Genomic DNA, 17110 nt, shown 5'->3' on the forward strand with positions numbered 1-17110 from the left:
TTGAACTCTTCTAGGGAAGGACCATTCTTCTACTACCATTTTCCCTACCAAATCCACAGCTAGACTCTTGCCTTTTGCAAATAAAGAAATGCCTCCTCTTGTTTAAGAAAATTTAAAATAATTTAAAAAAAAATCTTAACTCTTTACATTTGTAGGTGTTCTTAGAAGAGGCACATGGAATTAGGTAACCCTCCAGTTTATGTTACTAGTGTGTAAAGTAGAAAGCTGCGGAAACAGTGAACTGCTTAGGATCAGTTCAGCAAAAATCCCCAAAACAACTTTAAATCAAGAAATGATGTCAAAAAAATGTTTCATTCAGTAATACAGGAGTTTTAAAATGTATTGAGCAGAGGGCATTTGCTGCAGGTTACTTGCTCTATACTAATAAATAATAGAGTAATTCCCTTTAGCTCCAACCATAATTCATATGGGGTTTTTTGTTGTTGTCTTCTCAACATGCTCTAAATCATGTAAACTGAAGAGTGCTTTGCTCCTGTTCTGGAGGTAAGACTAGAAAGCCAGGATTGCTCTGCCAAACATCTTAAAAATTTCATTCTTTCCATTGGTCCACTTGTCACAAATGCCTCTCTTTCTTTCTACTGTCTAGATATCTAGAATTTTTAAATTAATAGTAATGAGATGAAAATGTTACTTCTATTGGAAGAGAATATTATAAGGAGAAGTCTGAGTTTTCCTTGAAAATAATGATGAAATAGAATCTGACTTATTGTGCAGCTATGGCATGCATTTTAAATCAATTAATTTCCATAAAATAAGATCAAAACTTTGAACTGTCTCCAGAGTCTTTCACTTTTAAGCTGCCTGGACACAATACATGAAGTCACTGAGTGAAGTGAAAGAGTATATATTCTTTTAACACTCCCAGCATTTACCTTCTGGAGAAATGTGCCCATTTTTGGTATTCCCTGGTTCACATTTGATGTGAAAGAAAATGAATTTTTTCTATCTGATGTTTAACTATCAACAGCCGAGAATTACCTTAAAAATCTGTACTAACATTTTGTCTTTCAATTAAAATGAAATATGTCACACTTCTGCTACACTAAGGAAGTTTTTCAGTTTTTTGGGTGTCTGAATGGGTAAGAAGTTTTAAAGGTTTTGGTTTATACCAAGCTGTGCTTCAGCTTCCCTGTTTGTATATTCATGTGTCTCAGAGCCGAACAGTATTATTGAATCATGCAGTGTTCCCTGCTTAGCTCAGTCCAATACTTTCATCAGTTATTTCATACAGAGAGCCCAATAACTAGTCTATTCCTTGAAGTTCATAACAGTGAATAGCTTTTTCACTGAATTTTAGAACATTCGTTACTTGACATTAATAATTCTAAGGCATTTTGTATTTGCTGCAGAAATTTCAACCAAGACGTGTGTCATGACAAAGTCTAGTATTTGGTGACTCTGCATAGAATCTAATATTAATCACACTGAATAATTATAACTTCTTTGTTTTCAAAATTAGTAATGTAAAACATTAGTTTAATTGAATACAGTAAAGGCACTTTTAAAAGGATATTATCGCACCAAATGAAAGCATATTAATAATTTTACCCTCTTTTTGCTGAACTGACTTTAGTTCAAACTAGGTCTCTTAGATCTGCAGATCTCAATAAACCTACAGATTAATCTGTGTTAATACTCTTTTGGTCAAGAAAGGTTTATCACACTCCAAGTTAGTTCTGCCTGTTAGTAGATGCTGCTACTGTGAGACACATGGATGTTAGAATGAGAATGACACAGGGACAGAGTTAGAATGAGAAAATTGATGACTTTCTGAAAGGAAAATGAAAATGCTTAATCAAACACAAAATATTTCAAGAGATTTGAAATATTTTCTTCTCAGACACTGTGTGCTCCTGATTTTCATTGTGGTTTTTTTCCCAGCTGCATCCAGTATGTCAAAACAAGAAGAAATTTTGTTCTTGGAAAATAGAAGATATTCTAAATATGTCTCCTTTTAAAAAATGCCATCAAATATTTACTATATAGGTTAACCTAGTCCTCATCTTGTATTCATGATTTCTTCACTCTTTCTCCTTCATAGAGTTTCAATAGTCTGTGAATTAGTGATGGTTACTTTCCAATGGGATGACTATGCTTTGTTTTTCAGGAGAAAAAATATTTTTGAGGTGATTTCTAAACCGATATTTTTCTGAGATTTGGTGCACTTTCCCATAAATTTGTGACATTTTGGAAGTCTGAACACAGATCACATGATGGACCATACCTTCTGCTTTATATTTAACCAGAAGTAATGCAGTTTTTGTTTTTGAAAAAAAATTTGTCAGTGCTAGAACTAAAGGAGAGGGGATGGTAGCAAGTGGGAGATTATTTTCAAAATCTCATGCTAGAACTGAATTAAAGCAGTAACACAGATAACCTTGTATGCTCATCTCTTTCCATAATCTTTTGTTGTGAATGGACGTCATTGCAAAAAAAAAAAAAAAAAAAAAAAGAACCAGAATAAAGCAGAATAGAACTGTCTTATAGTTCTGGTTTTGTTTTTGTTTTGTTGTGGGTTTTTGTTTATTTTTTTTTATTTTTAAACTAATAATAGCTAAAATGAGTTATTATCGTGAAAAAAGTGAAAATCTTTTGGGAAAATAGAAGGCAAGAGTTCATTGCTCAGCTGGTGTCCTGGAAGAAGTTTCTCTGGCTGGCCCTTTTCCATACTAGAACATGTTTTTATGATGATCCTGCTGAGCCCTTTACAATTCTAGGCTGTCAAGTAAGTGAAGGGAAATTCTTAAACATTGTTGGCTTCAATTTACTGGAATCCAAGACGGCAGAGTAATCCTTGCTTTTTGTGCTAGGGGAAAAAAATTATAATAGAAGGGTTTTTTTCTCATCTGAGTTCCATGTTTGCCCAATGCTTATCTGGGGAAAAATAGGCAGAACAACTTTCTCCAAGAGTATTTTCCTTAGCCTTCTCTTAAGTTGGAATGCTTCCCTTTAGAATCAATAAGCAAAATGTTGTCTCACATTCTGCCACTCATTCCAAGCATGAGCCAGAGAGAAGAAAAAAATTTTGAATCCATTTCAGGTTCCTTTCAAATCTGGTTCAGGGTCAAAATGTGGCATAATGAAACACAAAATCTTATGAGATGTTAATCTGTTAAAGAGCTCACTCACTTCCTTGCTCTTGCCTGAATCTTCCCCTGCTCAGCACTCCTGTCCAAACATTTAAGACAATGCAGCTTGATTATCAGAACACTTAAAAAACCCTCAAAAAACCATAAGGATGTTTTCCTCTTGCACTTAATGCTGTTTATACTGAGAGATCCTTTCAGGTTTTTTTAATGTGGTGGTGGTGGGCTTCTTTTTTTTTTTGTTGTTGTTGTTTCTTTGATTTGGTTTTAGTTTTGTTTTTTTGTTTTCGTTCTTTGGGGATTTTTTTGAATAGCAGGCCTCTTCCTCTTTCTTCTAAGGGAAAAATATGATACCTTTCTGCTGTTGAAATAGTTTTACACCATAATTGCCATGCAAATCTGAATCTTTGTATTGGTTTTCACTTCTGCCTACAGTATTCTAGATTGCTGTTCAAAAATATAAGGTTTTCTAAAAAGTTTAATGCAGGTTTCTTATGCACTATGGTTTTAACATATCAAGGGAAAATTGTATTAACTCTGCAATATATTGAAAAAATAACAAATACTATTCTGAAAGCCTGCCACTCACCCAGGGTTCAAGTGTACAGCAGGGGCAGTGTAGAAGACTGAATTTTATTTCCAGAGTGAAAGCTGGAGTAATTTTGAGAGTACATATATTGTTCATCCTGTCCAGGATCTTCTCAACAACAAAAAGTGACTGGAGATGGACCATCTAGTATCAGCCTGAGCGTGTGCTTTAGCAATGCAGTCTGATTCTTTTTTCCTTAAATGTTTATTTTAGACAAACCTCACAGATAACTGTTGACAGCTTAAAAATGTATTGGGAGAAAGACTTTGTTCACTTTTTTCTTTATCTCATATACATATGAGGCATATAAAATATTACCGCTCATCTTTTTTATTTTCATACAAAATTATTAATCTTTGAGCTTGCTTATTTTCTCTTCTTGCTGTTACTGAATAGACTGTGAATTTCTGGGACCTGATGCTAGTGCAGTGAAGTTGAAAGCAAATTATAGGAAGGCCACATGCAATGGAAGATGTATCTCAGAAAAAATATTTTTAACATTTCTATCTTCGCCTTTCTCTTCCAGGCAGGAGGAGAGGAAGGAAAGGAAAAAAACCCCAAACCAGCAGATACTGTTTTTTCAAGTAATGTATTAAAATTATTAAATGTGTTAAAATAACTATCCCTTATAGTTGCAGAATCATTGCAGGCCAAGTCTGGAACTTAGGCTGACACTGAAGTGCAACAGAAGAGTAAGAGTTGTAATCTGCTATTGCTATTACTAACTCTTGAAATATCTGCTAATAGTTTTGGTAATAATAGCTATCTGCCATGCAGCAAATAATGAAATATCTACAAGAATTCTCTAAAGTAGGAGATTAAATAACTGCTAGTCACCTTGTAGTTCTAATATTAGTTTATATCTCCACAATAATATTAAAGTACTAACATGAATTACTGATGCAGTAGGAATTTGGCCATTATTCTATTGGAATTCCTGCTATATTGATGGAGTTGAAAAAAAATTATTTCAATTCTGCCTATTTAGTCACCATTAGAAAGTCCCTTGATGAAAGGACTTTCAGTAAAACACTCATAATCCAAATACATTCTTCCCTTTACTGATTATTCCAATACAAAATGCTTGGGAAATCTGTGGTTGATGAAATATTTACTTCTGTTTTGGAGCTGAAGCAAATGCTTATGGGTTACAGCTCAAAATGTGTCCCAAAGCTTAGAGAATACAAATGGTTTGTGAGAGTCTGTAATAGACCAGAAATATCCATAAACCACCCCCTGCCAAGAAGTAATGTTGTCTACATATGTCTCCTGCTTTGTCGGCCTTATTTCCCATTCTGGCAGGTTAATATTTCTAAGACTGGAATTAAAGTGTTTGTGCTAGAAATATATGTAAATTTATAATTTGAATCTGAAACTCTGCCCTGCTTATAAGATGATTTTCAACTTTTGTCTCCTTTTTCATTTCCCACAAGACCTTATATTCTATATTTCCCCATGCTGCCTTCCTATTTGTATCACCTCAGGATATTCTTGCTCCCTGTTGACTGGATTTTTATATTATGTAGATTCAGAAAGAAAGATTTACTACACACAGAGTTTTAAATCTTTTGGTTGGGCTGCAGGGGAGATTAATATCAGCAACATACAAATATGCCAGGACAAAATTTTCTTATGTAGAATACAGGTTCTCTGAGGCAAATGAAGGCATAATGTCCGAGATATGCTGAAATATCTAAATATAAAAGGAGAAGAGGATGAATGAAAGAACCCGTTAATAAATCAGGAAAATATTTACTGAACTTGCTACAGTGCTGCAGACTGAATTTTAGCAATTTTGTGATATAATGCCTTTTAGACTGTGCATTTTTATTCTATCAGTTATTACTTATCTGATGTCTTTACAATTTTTATTTTGAATTTTGTTATTATGAATTAAATCACTTCACTCTCTAGTTGCTCTTTCTAGTTTATATTTATTGCCTATTTTTCCGTATTTTTACTGAAACTTATCAGAAAAGAATTTATAAAATTATATGTATATATAAAAAAAAATTTGAAATAGTGAGCAGACAAGTGAAATAAGAATATTTTTTCCTTCTAGGAGAAACAAAATCTTAGTCACAGTCCCTCTCAGTTGCCCTATAATCACTATGTTCATTCTTCCTAAGAAAACATAGAAGGCAAAAAAAAAGAGCTGTGTGTGAACTTTCTTCTTCCTGTACATAAGAATAACTTCAAATTGAACATAAGCACTTTCTTTTTACACAGCAATGAAGAATATTTATTATTCTTTCAGTGTCCTGTAAAAAAAAGGTCTGGATAGTATCATTGCCTGATGATGTTCAATTGGACTGATTTGGGCATGATGAAATAGTGGATATTACAACAAAATAAATATTTCAATCCTGTTCCAACAACAGAGCTGTTCTGTCAACTCATAGGGTTTGAGTTAATAAAATCTTCCTGCCTAAAATTTAAAACGCTTTGTCATTCTTTTGAAGAATTCAATAATCATTATATTGCTATGTAACATTTCTAGCTGATATTTTTAGTTTGTGAATTATATTAATGTATTCATAAATTTTAATGGCAGAATAATTGCTGTTAAGAAATTCGACCTGATTAGCATAGAGAGTAAGATTTTGACATACATTCTACCATCAGAACTGTTATGTTCATGACGTAGAACTTGTCTTTTTTGAAGAACAGTCAATTTTTTCCAGATATTTCAAACAATGATGATTCTTAATACGCCTTGGTATGTTGTCTCTTCAGGCAAGCTTTAGAATTAAATGCCAAGCATTACCTATATCTATGCTTATGGTCATGAAGTGCTATTCTTGTATGGAAAGCTGCTGTACATTTGCCTGTGTTGGTTGAAGATGGTTTTGTATCTCCTCCTAGTAATTTTCTGTAATTATTTCTCCACACCCTGTCTTACCAATTTCTTACTCTTAACCTCACAGTTGTAACAAAGTTCAGCAAGTTACAGAGGCATTATGTACAAGGCAACTGGAGTAGTTTTTATACTTGGGGTGTTGAATTGAAAGCAGCAGTACTCCCAAACACATTGGAATGCCTACTTTCTTATTGTCATTGTTGCCTAGGTGAGGTGCCTTTTATGCAGTGGCATTTGACAAGTACTTTCTGTGCAGCACCAAAAAATGCAATTTTATATTCTTCATGAAACCACCATTAGGTGCATATTTTCATAAAACTGGGGTTTTTTCAGTGGTTTATGTATAGGACTGAAAAAACCCAGGGATATTCAAGTGACTGAAAAAATATGGGGTTTAAACAAAGCAATATTGAGAGCTACTAAACATCATTTTTTTGACAGCTTTATGCCATTTGTATAACTTCTGGTGGTATTAATATATTTCTTTGGGAAATAAGGTAGGTGCTTAGTACAGACACACCAGAGAGTGAGTTTGATCCTTGCTGCATATGCATTTCTGAATTGTGTTTGTGAAATATTTTTGCATCCAATGGATTTATGTATTATTAACATAATTTGCTGTGGAACTCCCTTCTGCAAGTTGAGCTTCAGTAGTTAATGTCTAGCAGTCTTCTGAAGGTGATTGATAAACAACTGTTTGTCCTAGGTCATCCTATGAATGTTTAAATTTCCTCATTTAATTTCTTAATGCCCTACGTTTCTTAGTATCTTACATGTACTTAGCTTGCTTTCTTGAGATTGCCACTCCAATGGTCATGTGTTCTCTTCTGATATTTATTTAAAAGTGAATTAAAAATTTCTAAGGCTCTCAACATGATCTAGTGCCCTTAAAAGATTTCTTCATAAAATTTGATGTGTTAACTTTAGACAATCCAGTAAATGGCCTAATTTGGATTAATATAATTTTCAGGGAAAGTGGACTAACAAAATTTCTGATTATCCAATATCTTAATAGGAAACTGTTGGAGATTAGTGAAATTCTGGATGCCTGAGACAAAATGGAGGTGATAAGCAAGCATTAATCCTTTTTAGGTTTCTTTATTTGGTTGGTGTGGTTTTTTTGTTGTTTCTTTTTGCTATTTCCCCCAAAAGACATATTTTGAAGAATGATGATATCTGGACAAAGATCAGCTTGTGTTACTATTCAGTTCTGGTCAGAGAGTTTGCATCAAAACATGCTACCAAAATTTAGGTACGTAATTTATGTGCTATGGTTTTTCTTCAGGAATGATACTCAGCTTTCTCTAATTTATGGTGTAGTATGATTCTGGTTTGGAGAAATCCACACAGGAAGATTGCAATTTTTCATCAGTACAATGTTAGCACTGTATTTCAAGAGATTCCTTTGCTTTGAAAGAATTCACTCTTATGGGCAATATTTCCTTTTTCCCTTTTCCTTTCCTCAATCCACATGTTAACATTCTGAAGACTTCAGATCGCCACACCTACTGTAATAATATATAGATTTTTGTGAAGATAGAGACAAAAAAATAGAAATTAAAAAAAATATTGTAACACACAGGAAAAAAAGTATTCATTACACAGATTTACAGAGGGATTTACCTAGAAAATTGAACTTTTTTTGACATCTCACCTAATAAAATTTACTTCTTCATTAATCAAAAACTAGTTCAAAACCTCAACTTGGACACAAACATGCTGAGATCTGCAAGAGTATCAGCGTGGCTTATTCATCCTACAAATATGCCTAATTGTCATGAGAGTAGCTGGTATGTTTTCCTCAGGCTCATTGTTTGGGACTGTCACAGATTCATGAAGATATGCTTTTCTAGTTACTAAAATGAATGGGAAAAAAGTCTACAATTAGAATCTCTCTGCCTGTACATATTTATTTTCCAGTATAGTAAACTGAAATCTTTTGCCCGTACGTTGATAAGTGCTGCACAGGAGCTACTAAGGTATTTATTCTAGAGGTTACACTAATCTAATTAGGACACTTCAGCAATTCTAGAGACATGTTTAAAATGTATTCAGGCAGGCTAGTACCTGACGTACATTATGCAAAAGAATGTAAGGGAGAGGAAAAGTGAAAAGTCCACTTTGGTTGCCAATACACTGGACAATGATATGCTTCCAATTAGTAGATCCTTCAAATCTTGGAGCAATAGAGAGCTCCATTGCTGTACTGGAGCAATTAGAGAAAACACTATCAATTCTGAAGTATGCTAACACTAGCAGTATGAGCTTCTTCACAAGTCAAAAATCAGTCAAGCCTATGTCAAGTCTATCTTTTTCTGTGCAAACGATTTTAGTACTTCTAGACAGAGTTACCAATAGATCAAAATTTAATTCAATTAATTAAAAAAAAATCTAAGTACAATTTTCAATGCTGTCACAGATAAAAACCACAAAAGTCATAGTAAATACAGTTTTGTACAAATGCAAGAAAACTGAATTACATCATTTTCTCCCAAGAATATTCTGCTATGTCCAAAACCAGCTTGCAATTTTCCTCTTCAGGATCCAGACCTGTCAGAAATTCTTCAAGGCATTTTCCTTGTCTGTGAACCCACAACATGAAAATCTGTTCCTCTGTGTGTTGTCAATGTTGCATGTCACCTTCTGTGACTTTTGGCTACAAAACCCCAAAGCTGCTAAAAATCAACAGATTGAAGTATCATTGTTTTGAGGACTCAGCTGAGTCCTCAAAGTGCTAATGGCATCATATCATGGATGTCATACTATTATAACCATAAAAATAACATAAAAACAATTATAAAAAGTTATATTGAAAAATACAGCAGTTCAAATGGCAATCAGAAGAGAGGTTGATCAAGCCTATTCCATTAACATATGCAGAGAATGATAAACCTGGGGATCTGCCCATGAACAAGTAGTAAAATGTGACATTAAAAACTGCAACTTTAAATTTTCCATTGATTTCAACTTTTCATTACCCTATCAAATTCCGACAAAGGATATTCTTTTGCTATAGTTACTAACTTAAACTCTGAGAAAAAGGTAACCTTTTTATAGGCTATATGCCTCACATTATGGTGTAAACTGTTAGTGGTAAAGAAAGATAAATGAAGATAAACAATATTAAGATATCTTTCCAGAACCTTAAAATACTTAGAGTTAAGTGAAAAAGCTAAGTGATATTTTGGCAATTTGTCAAAATATGTGGTGTGGTTTCCTCTTTGTGAAAAATAACAGAAATTTGAATTTATTTAAATTTGATTATTCATATCTGAAGTGAACTAAATCTATTACTTGAACACACTTTCTAAATATCTGCAGAGGTAACTTTTATTTTAGTATTTTCATGCACTTTAGTTACAATAATTGTGGTTGTTCTCCTATTTTTTCATTTAGATTTTATTTTCACATGTTGGATTTTTTTCAGACAGGAAAAGAAAAAAAAAATTATGGGGGTAGGGGAAGAGCTGAGTTCTAAAGCAATACCCAAATGAGCATCATAAATAATATTAAAATGGTATTCATTACAGGTGAAATAAGTATTTTTCATAAGTATGTCAAGCAGCCTGGTGATGTCTTGCACAACAGGAATCATACAAATATGATTTGAGGTCACAGTAGAGTACCCCTGCTATTTATTTCTTTTAAATATATCAAACCCATCAGTTTAACTTTGAATCACCCTTTTGTAACGTTTTCCAGCACATTCCACAATTAATTTATCCTCTAATTTCACTACTGACAAATGTTCTGCCTGGTCCTGCCTTTTGTTCAGAAAAAGAAAAATGAACCCTTTTACCCTTCAGCTCATCTAGGCTGTCTTCTAAATTTTTTTCTTCAGCTTTGTCTTGTTTTCTCTACACCATTGTGTCCAAGCAGCCTCCTCTGAAAACCAGGTTAATGTTCTCACAGAAGATTTATTGTTGAAGAAAAGTAGGAAATCCAGTTATGATCAAGGGAATGATTTTCAAAATTACTTTTTATCATGGATTCCCCTTAGGTTATGTCCTTTTCATGTCCATAGGTAGTTCAAGTGTCTTGGGCAATACAATAAACAATAAAATTTAGAATGCTCTTATCTGGCTCATGTAATTCAAAGTCTAAGGGTTTTTTGTTGGTTGGTTTTGTTTTTTTCTTGGAGCCATAGTGTGGAAATTGTTTCAGTGACTTGTTTTAATGAACAAGAATATGACTTTCATTTAATAATAAAGTTGTTACTCAATTTTTGCCTTAAACTATAGCTGTTACAAATTAGATATTCATAACTTCAGCTGAAAATTTAAAAATTATCATTATGACCTTTTCTATTATTACTATATTAATATTGCAACAAGTTCTCCTCATCTCCACCTGTTATGCTACTTCTGCTTGAGACCAAGACAAATAAAACATTGACCCTCTAGAGTGACAGACAATTGCTGAACACAAACAACATTGCAAGTTAGCTGCACTCACTTCAAAGGCAAGCTTTGTCATTATTACTTCCTTCTGTCATTTAAATGTGTTTGGCAAAATAGACAAGACCAGTCTGAGAAGTTAAAAACTTGAGTTCTTAGCAGGTGAGACAATATAAATCTCTAAGGTGCTGGAGTAAGATTTGCATGAGGCTTTCACATCTGTGTCAGTATCTCTCTGATGTCTCAGAATGCTCATTTGTCCTGCAGATGCAACTTCACCACTTTTCTGTATGGTCCATAGTTAGCAAAGTGAGCATAGAATGTGCCATTATCCTGATTAATGCATTTCTGCTGTCCTAGATTGTGGAACCTTCTGATCAATACCTTTCTTGTAGGAACTTGAAGAAGAAAATGAAGCAGTCTGAAAAACAAGACTCCAGCCCTTTGCTTTCGCTTGCTTATAAAAAGGAACTGTTCTCTAAACTTCTGAAAAAAATAAGTCTCAGGATTCTTTTGAGGTTTGACAATGAAACAGTAGACAGAAACTTGTCATAGGCAGAACTTCTGTATGACACAGGAAGTGGATGGATACACTGAGTACTAAATTCAGTTTTCCAGTAGATTTGGAACAAATTTTAACCTACAGTTAATTGTTTACTTATTTAAAAACTGTCATGCAAAACTATTAAATTTTCACTTGAAATGGACTTTGGGAGTGAATGTAATACAGGCTTAAACTGTACAAATACCAAAATATTTTCCTGTTTGTTTCTATTATTTCAGGAGTCCTTAGCTCATCTCTGTAACATTCCACCTGTGCTCCAGTGTGGCTGGTACCTCTCAGAGTCACCTACAGAAGACCATCACAAGTACCCTCTCCATGTAACTTTTTCATATTACTACACAGTTTTCCAGGAATAAGCTTGATATTGCCCCTCTCCCCTATCAGATTTAGCTTAAAGCTCTGCCAGTAAATCTCACTGACTCCTTTCTCATTGAGATGACATCTGATGTCTGATGCCAGCTTGCTTAACCCTGCACAGGCCATATCATTGTCAAAACACCAAAATTTTGGTGATGACATCAGCTGTGAAGACAGCTATTATTAATGGACTCAGCTCATCTGTTTCTTTCGTTACTGCTGTTTTCAACTGGAAGTATAGAGCAGAAAATAACTCATACCCAAGATTCCTGTATCAAATGTCCAAAGGCCCTGAAATTTTTTTGATTGCCCTCAGACTATGTGCTGCCACTTCCTTGCACCCTACACTGAAGATCAGTAACAGGCAGTAGTCTACAGGCCACGCCAGGCTGTCAGGTCTTCAACACAGGGAGGCAGCAGACCTTCCTCTGGGTTGGGCCCAGTTGGCATATCAGGCCCTCTGCTCCCTTTAGAAGGAAATCTCCTACAGCTATGCCACATCTCTTCTTCTGCTTCCTGTAAGCAGCTGTAATATAGTGGATTGATTGTGGTGGTGCCTCTGGTGCAACTGGAATTTCATCCACTTTTTCCCTAGGCTGCTCTTCTACTTACAAAGCCTCAGGACTATTGTGCAGAAGCACCTGGGAGATGGAGAGCATTTTTCTTGCCTCTCAGAATATGGACTAAGCTACATTTGCTTCTTGCTTTACAACTGGTATCTCCTTGCTGGGGGATGGACAGAGGACCACCTTGATCTTGAAGTATTTCTGCTGGCTGCATCTCTCTGGCAGAGGCCAGTGCAAGGTTCTGCACAGAATATCCACTACACCATGGTTCACACCAGTTCACTTATTCTTAAGTAACAAAAAATTGGTGATGCATCTCCCACAGTGACACTTTGGATAGATAGGATGAGTACTTTGGCTGTCACAGTGAATAGATTTTTTTCCTGTCAGAACATGGCATGGTGTTCAAGAGTACTCCCCTGACGTACAACTGCCTTTAGCCATGTCCAACTTAGCTTAGCTCTGAGCTAAAACTATGACTGGCATGAAAGAATATTTGTCACTCTATTGTTCAAAAGGATAGTAAGTCCTCTCTGACTTTAAATTTCTATGGCAGAAGATGGGGGATTTTTTTAATAGAATGTTAATATATAAAAGTGGAATAAAATGATCTCTTGTTGCTATTGCAATATTATAACCTAGAAAAGATCTAGCTTTGCAGTGGAAATTCTTGTACACCACTTAATCAGTTGTTGTCCGAAGGTAAACAATAGCTAGCTATTGTTAGATAGACAGAAGCCTGGAAAACAGGTTGTGCTGTGCCAAGAGAGAATGAATCATGTGCTTCAAAACAGAAAATTATAAAGGCCAGGATTTGGACTTGAGAAGGCTTGTGCATCTCTTCCAACTCAGAATATTCTATGGTTCTATGAATAATGAAAATTTACAATGACAGATGGTCATTGAAAGATCTGAGAATACATCCTTCTACATTCAACAGTAAAATTAAATGTTTGCACAGCAGTGAAACTGAAAAGGTTGCCGAGGCTCTTGCATGGAGAACTTTAGAGAAAATGAAAACAAAAAAGTCGCATAGGGTGAAAGGGGATTTCAATACAATCAGAACTTAATGGAAGCTTAGTTCTTAAAGACCACAACTGTGCCCCACTATTAGCCTTGCCTTTTTTGATTTAACTAATAAACCACTACCATTCCTCAGCCAAATAAATCTTCAGGATCCCCTCATTCATATTCACCATCATGAAAGATATTTTTAATGACTTATTCTGCCTCATTTGGCTCTCAGACTCTGATATACTAGAAAATGGCAGAATCTAGACTGTTTTTCATCAACTTTTACTGCTGAATATTCCTCAGACCTGTTCTCACTTATATCAATGGATCAGAATGTAGACAGTACTGAAAAATTGTGGAAGACTTACAATGTGAAATTATATATTATAGGTGGTGTTCATTTACTGGTGACTGAGTCTAATCTGCTTTAGGCTTCACCTCTGCTCCAGATCTGGGATTGTGTTTGAAGAATTACTAGTATTTTGAGTTGTCCTACAAACTGAAGTCAAATGCTCCCAGTATGTCACAGGTTTTAACCTGGCATATATCCTTTTTTTTACCCCCAAACTGTCGCATCTCAGTGCAGCCAATGATTTATCAAGAATGTTAAATGACAGACAAAACCTTGCCCATAAATCTGGTCATTTTAGTATGACATCAAAAATTTATTTAGACACATTTAGAATGTGAACATATTGAGATATTTTTCCCCCTCCAATATTAAAATAGAGATAAACTTTATTCTGATATCTAAACTGTCAAGCAGTCAAATTGTTAAAACAGAAATAGTTTAGTTAGCTTTGGCTCCACCAGTTACGAATGTATGAACTTCAGAGAAGCTGCTCTGCAGTGAATGATTACTTAGTACTGTAGTTGTTGACTTTACCATGCATGAAAGTTCAGTTTGAAACTTGGAATTCTATAATACTTTCCTCAGCTTCCTATATCACAACACTTATAGTCCACCAGTACTACCCAGTTATCAATATGGCACTATGCAGGATATTTTGAGTTTATTAAATTTTGTTAAATGTGTTGTATGTATTTTATTGTTCATGTTCTGAAGTGAAGTAAAAATTATACTTCTTTAGCAGGATTAACAGAAGTTGCACAATTTTTCTTTATGTTGTCATATTTAGGCCTATAAGAGAGGTTACATAAAATTATATAATGTCCATGCTTTTCTTATTTTATTAAACATATTAAGCCAAACAAGTAAAATATCTTTATTATGGAGTAGAGAACTACTTGAGTACCTTATAAGACCTTGCTTAATAAATGGCAGAACTAGATGAGTATTAAAGCATGCATCAGATGTTCTTCTTAATTAAATTTTCTTCATCTGTGTCTTTGTCCTATTCTTTCATCTTGATTGTACAGCTCTTTGAGAAAAAGGAAAGAAAAGTTATGAAACATGATGAAACTCTCTAATTGTCAACAACTTTAAAAAACCTCTTCATTTTTAGTGCCCTTCTTCCTTTGGATATTTCATAGATAAACACAGGCTTCACACAGCAGTATTTTTTTGGTGAAAAACTTCTGTCCTTGCTGACAGTTCTCTGTACTTTCTCTGCTTTATGAAATTTGTGAACAACTTAGTTTGGTGCAGTGAGGTACAGGCTGAAAACAGGTTTTAAGCTGCATTTGTTGTAAATAAAATTTTATAGCTTACTTAAGTTTAGAAATATTTTAAAAGGTCTAAAATGAGGAGATAGTTGGTGGATATTTTGTGCTAGAGGTTATTCTTGACTTTGATTTCAAAACAAATGTTCCTGTGCACTCATTTGTCTGATGGATGAAACTTTATTATTTTCATTAAAAATATTTATTTGCTGACATGAAGCTGATGTCAAGAGATTAACTCTTACTGTTCTAGACCAATAAACATTTCAATTATGTCTGTAAGAAGCTACATTTTAACAACAATTGTTAAAGCAAGGCCCATAACAAAACAGCATATGAAGCAGAACATCTGAATATGATTTTTGAACAGATATGCCTAAGAAAAGCTTTCATAACCCAATATAACTTTGCACTTTGAGAAGTCTTCTTGAATATCATCTAAGTTTTGCACTGTAGGTCCTTGATTTCCTTTGTCACAAGTTGAGTGGATTTTTAAATAGACCAGGAGTTGTAGAAGTTCTGTACAGCATTTTTGGCATTTCCAGACAAGATGCAGTGCACAGGCACTTTGCGTGTCTGATATGGCTCCCTTTTCTTAGCATTAGCAAAATGCTAAAATACATTGCATTAAAGGAGGTGCTTCTACACCTCCTCACACACACTGTTTCAGAGAGGTTAGGAACATCTCAGCTGGGAGCTGCTATTCAAGTTAGCTTCAATCCTTTTGAGGCTGCAGTTCAGGTATCAGATGTTGTGTAAGGTACAGAAGAAATTGCTGCTTCTCAGAATGTTTCTCAGAGATAACAGAAAGATTTTATCAGATATTTTATCAGACAAGAACCTGTCAGATGGTTTAACAAACAAGAAATGCCATAAATAGCTGGAACAGATCTAAATTATAAACATCTACCCTCACTGACCTCTTGAAGCTGCTGAAGAAGAGCACCATCTTATACTGAGATTTGTTCTAACCTCTTTCCATAGCTCTTAGTTTAGCAATTTTCCACCCACAAAATATTTGCAAAGTACCAAATACTTTCTTGTAAAAAAAAAACCCCAAACACATAAATATAGATATATTTATATTATGATACTGCATAAACCCTAAAGACCATTAACAGTTTTGTGAGACCTTCCTGAAAATCCTAATGCATGTAATGGGTAAAAAACTTTTCTTTACAGATATTTAAATGTAAATAATTTTGTATCAAACTTGTAAGGCAAAAGTTTTTTAAAAGCGACACTTAGGAATTGCGGGACTTTGGTAATTACTATTTTCCAGTTCATATATAGACACTGAAGATACAAATCCTGTTAGGAAAAATATTGCTGCTTGATAACAGAATATAGTTCTCAGTTCTCCTTGAGCAGGATTGGAGAATCTTTGAAAACTGACACTAATTATCAAAGTACCATCACCTTTAAAAGAGTCTTCAATAAATAATGAAAGAGTTTCCTTTAGGATATATAGCTCCTTTCACAATTCTTTGTTTCAGTTAACTTTTCAAAGAGAAGGGAGGAGGGCAGAGGAGAAAAATATGTTGTTTAAAAGATGTTCTTGTTCTCACCACTATGTAATAGTGAAAAGGAAACCTTTGTACAGACATTATAAGGTTACATTTTTCGGCAACTGTGAGGAATCTATGGTCCATTATATTTGGTTGATCCTTTTTTCTGGCTATCATACTTTAATTTTTCAAGGAATCCTCCTAGGCAGGAGGATTCCTTGAAAAATTAAAGTATGGCTTTGTTTTCAGCTGCTTAAAAAAAAAAGGAGAAACTTTTACAATCCATGGCAGTGTTGGGAAATTTCAAACTAATGTAAGATCAGAGCTAAATATTTACTCTATGTGGAGATGCTCAAGTCTTGCTTTTGCCACCTGAGAAAAATCTTAATATACTTGGATAAAGATATTTTTCCCTGTTTGTTCAAAACCATGGGATCCCCATTAAGAAGCAAATGAATATCTCAATAAATTACATAAAACTATGCATACCACATTCATAAATAAAAACTTGCTTGAATTATTGT

The 17110-nt window shown here is 34.3% G+C and overlaps 1 long non-coding RNA gene across 1 annotated transcript in view; it reads left to right on the forward strand.

Annotated features, from left to right (window-relative positions):
- LOC143692108 (uncharacterized) overlaps window positions 1-12461 on the forward strand; it is a 31843-nt gene extending 19382 nt beyond the window's left edge. The window contains exon 3 of the long non-coding RNA XR_013179975.1: window positions 11737-12461. This is a non-coding gene — a long non-coding RNA (uncharacterized LOC143692108). The remainder of the gene's footprint in view (window positions 1-11736) is intronic.
- The last annotated feature ends 4649 nt before the right edge of the window (window positions 12462-17110 follow it).

The sequence above is a fragment of the Agelaius phoeniceus genome, chromosome Z (assembly GCF_051311805.1).
Source record: "Agelaius phoeniceus isolate bAgePho1 chromosome Z, bAgePho1.hap1, whole genome shotgun sequence".
NCBI lineage: Eukaryota > Metazoa > Chordata > Aves > Passeriformes > Icteridae > Agelaius > Agelaius phoeniceus.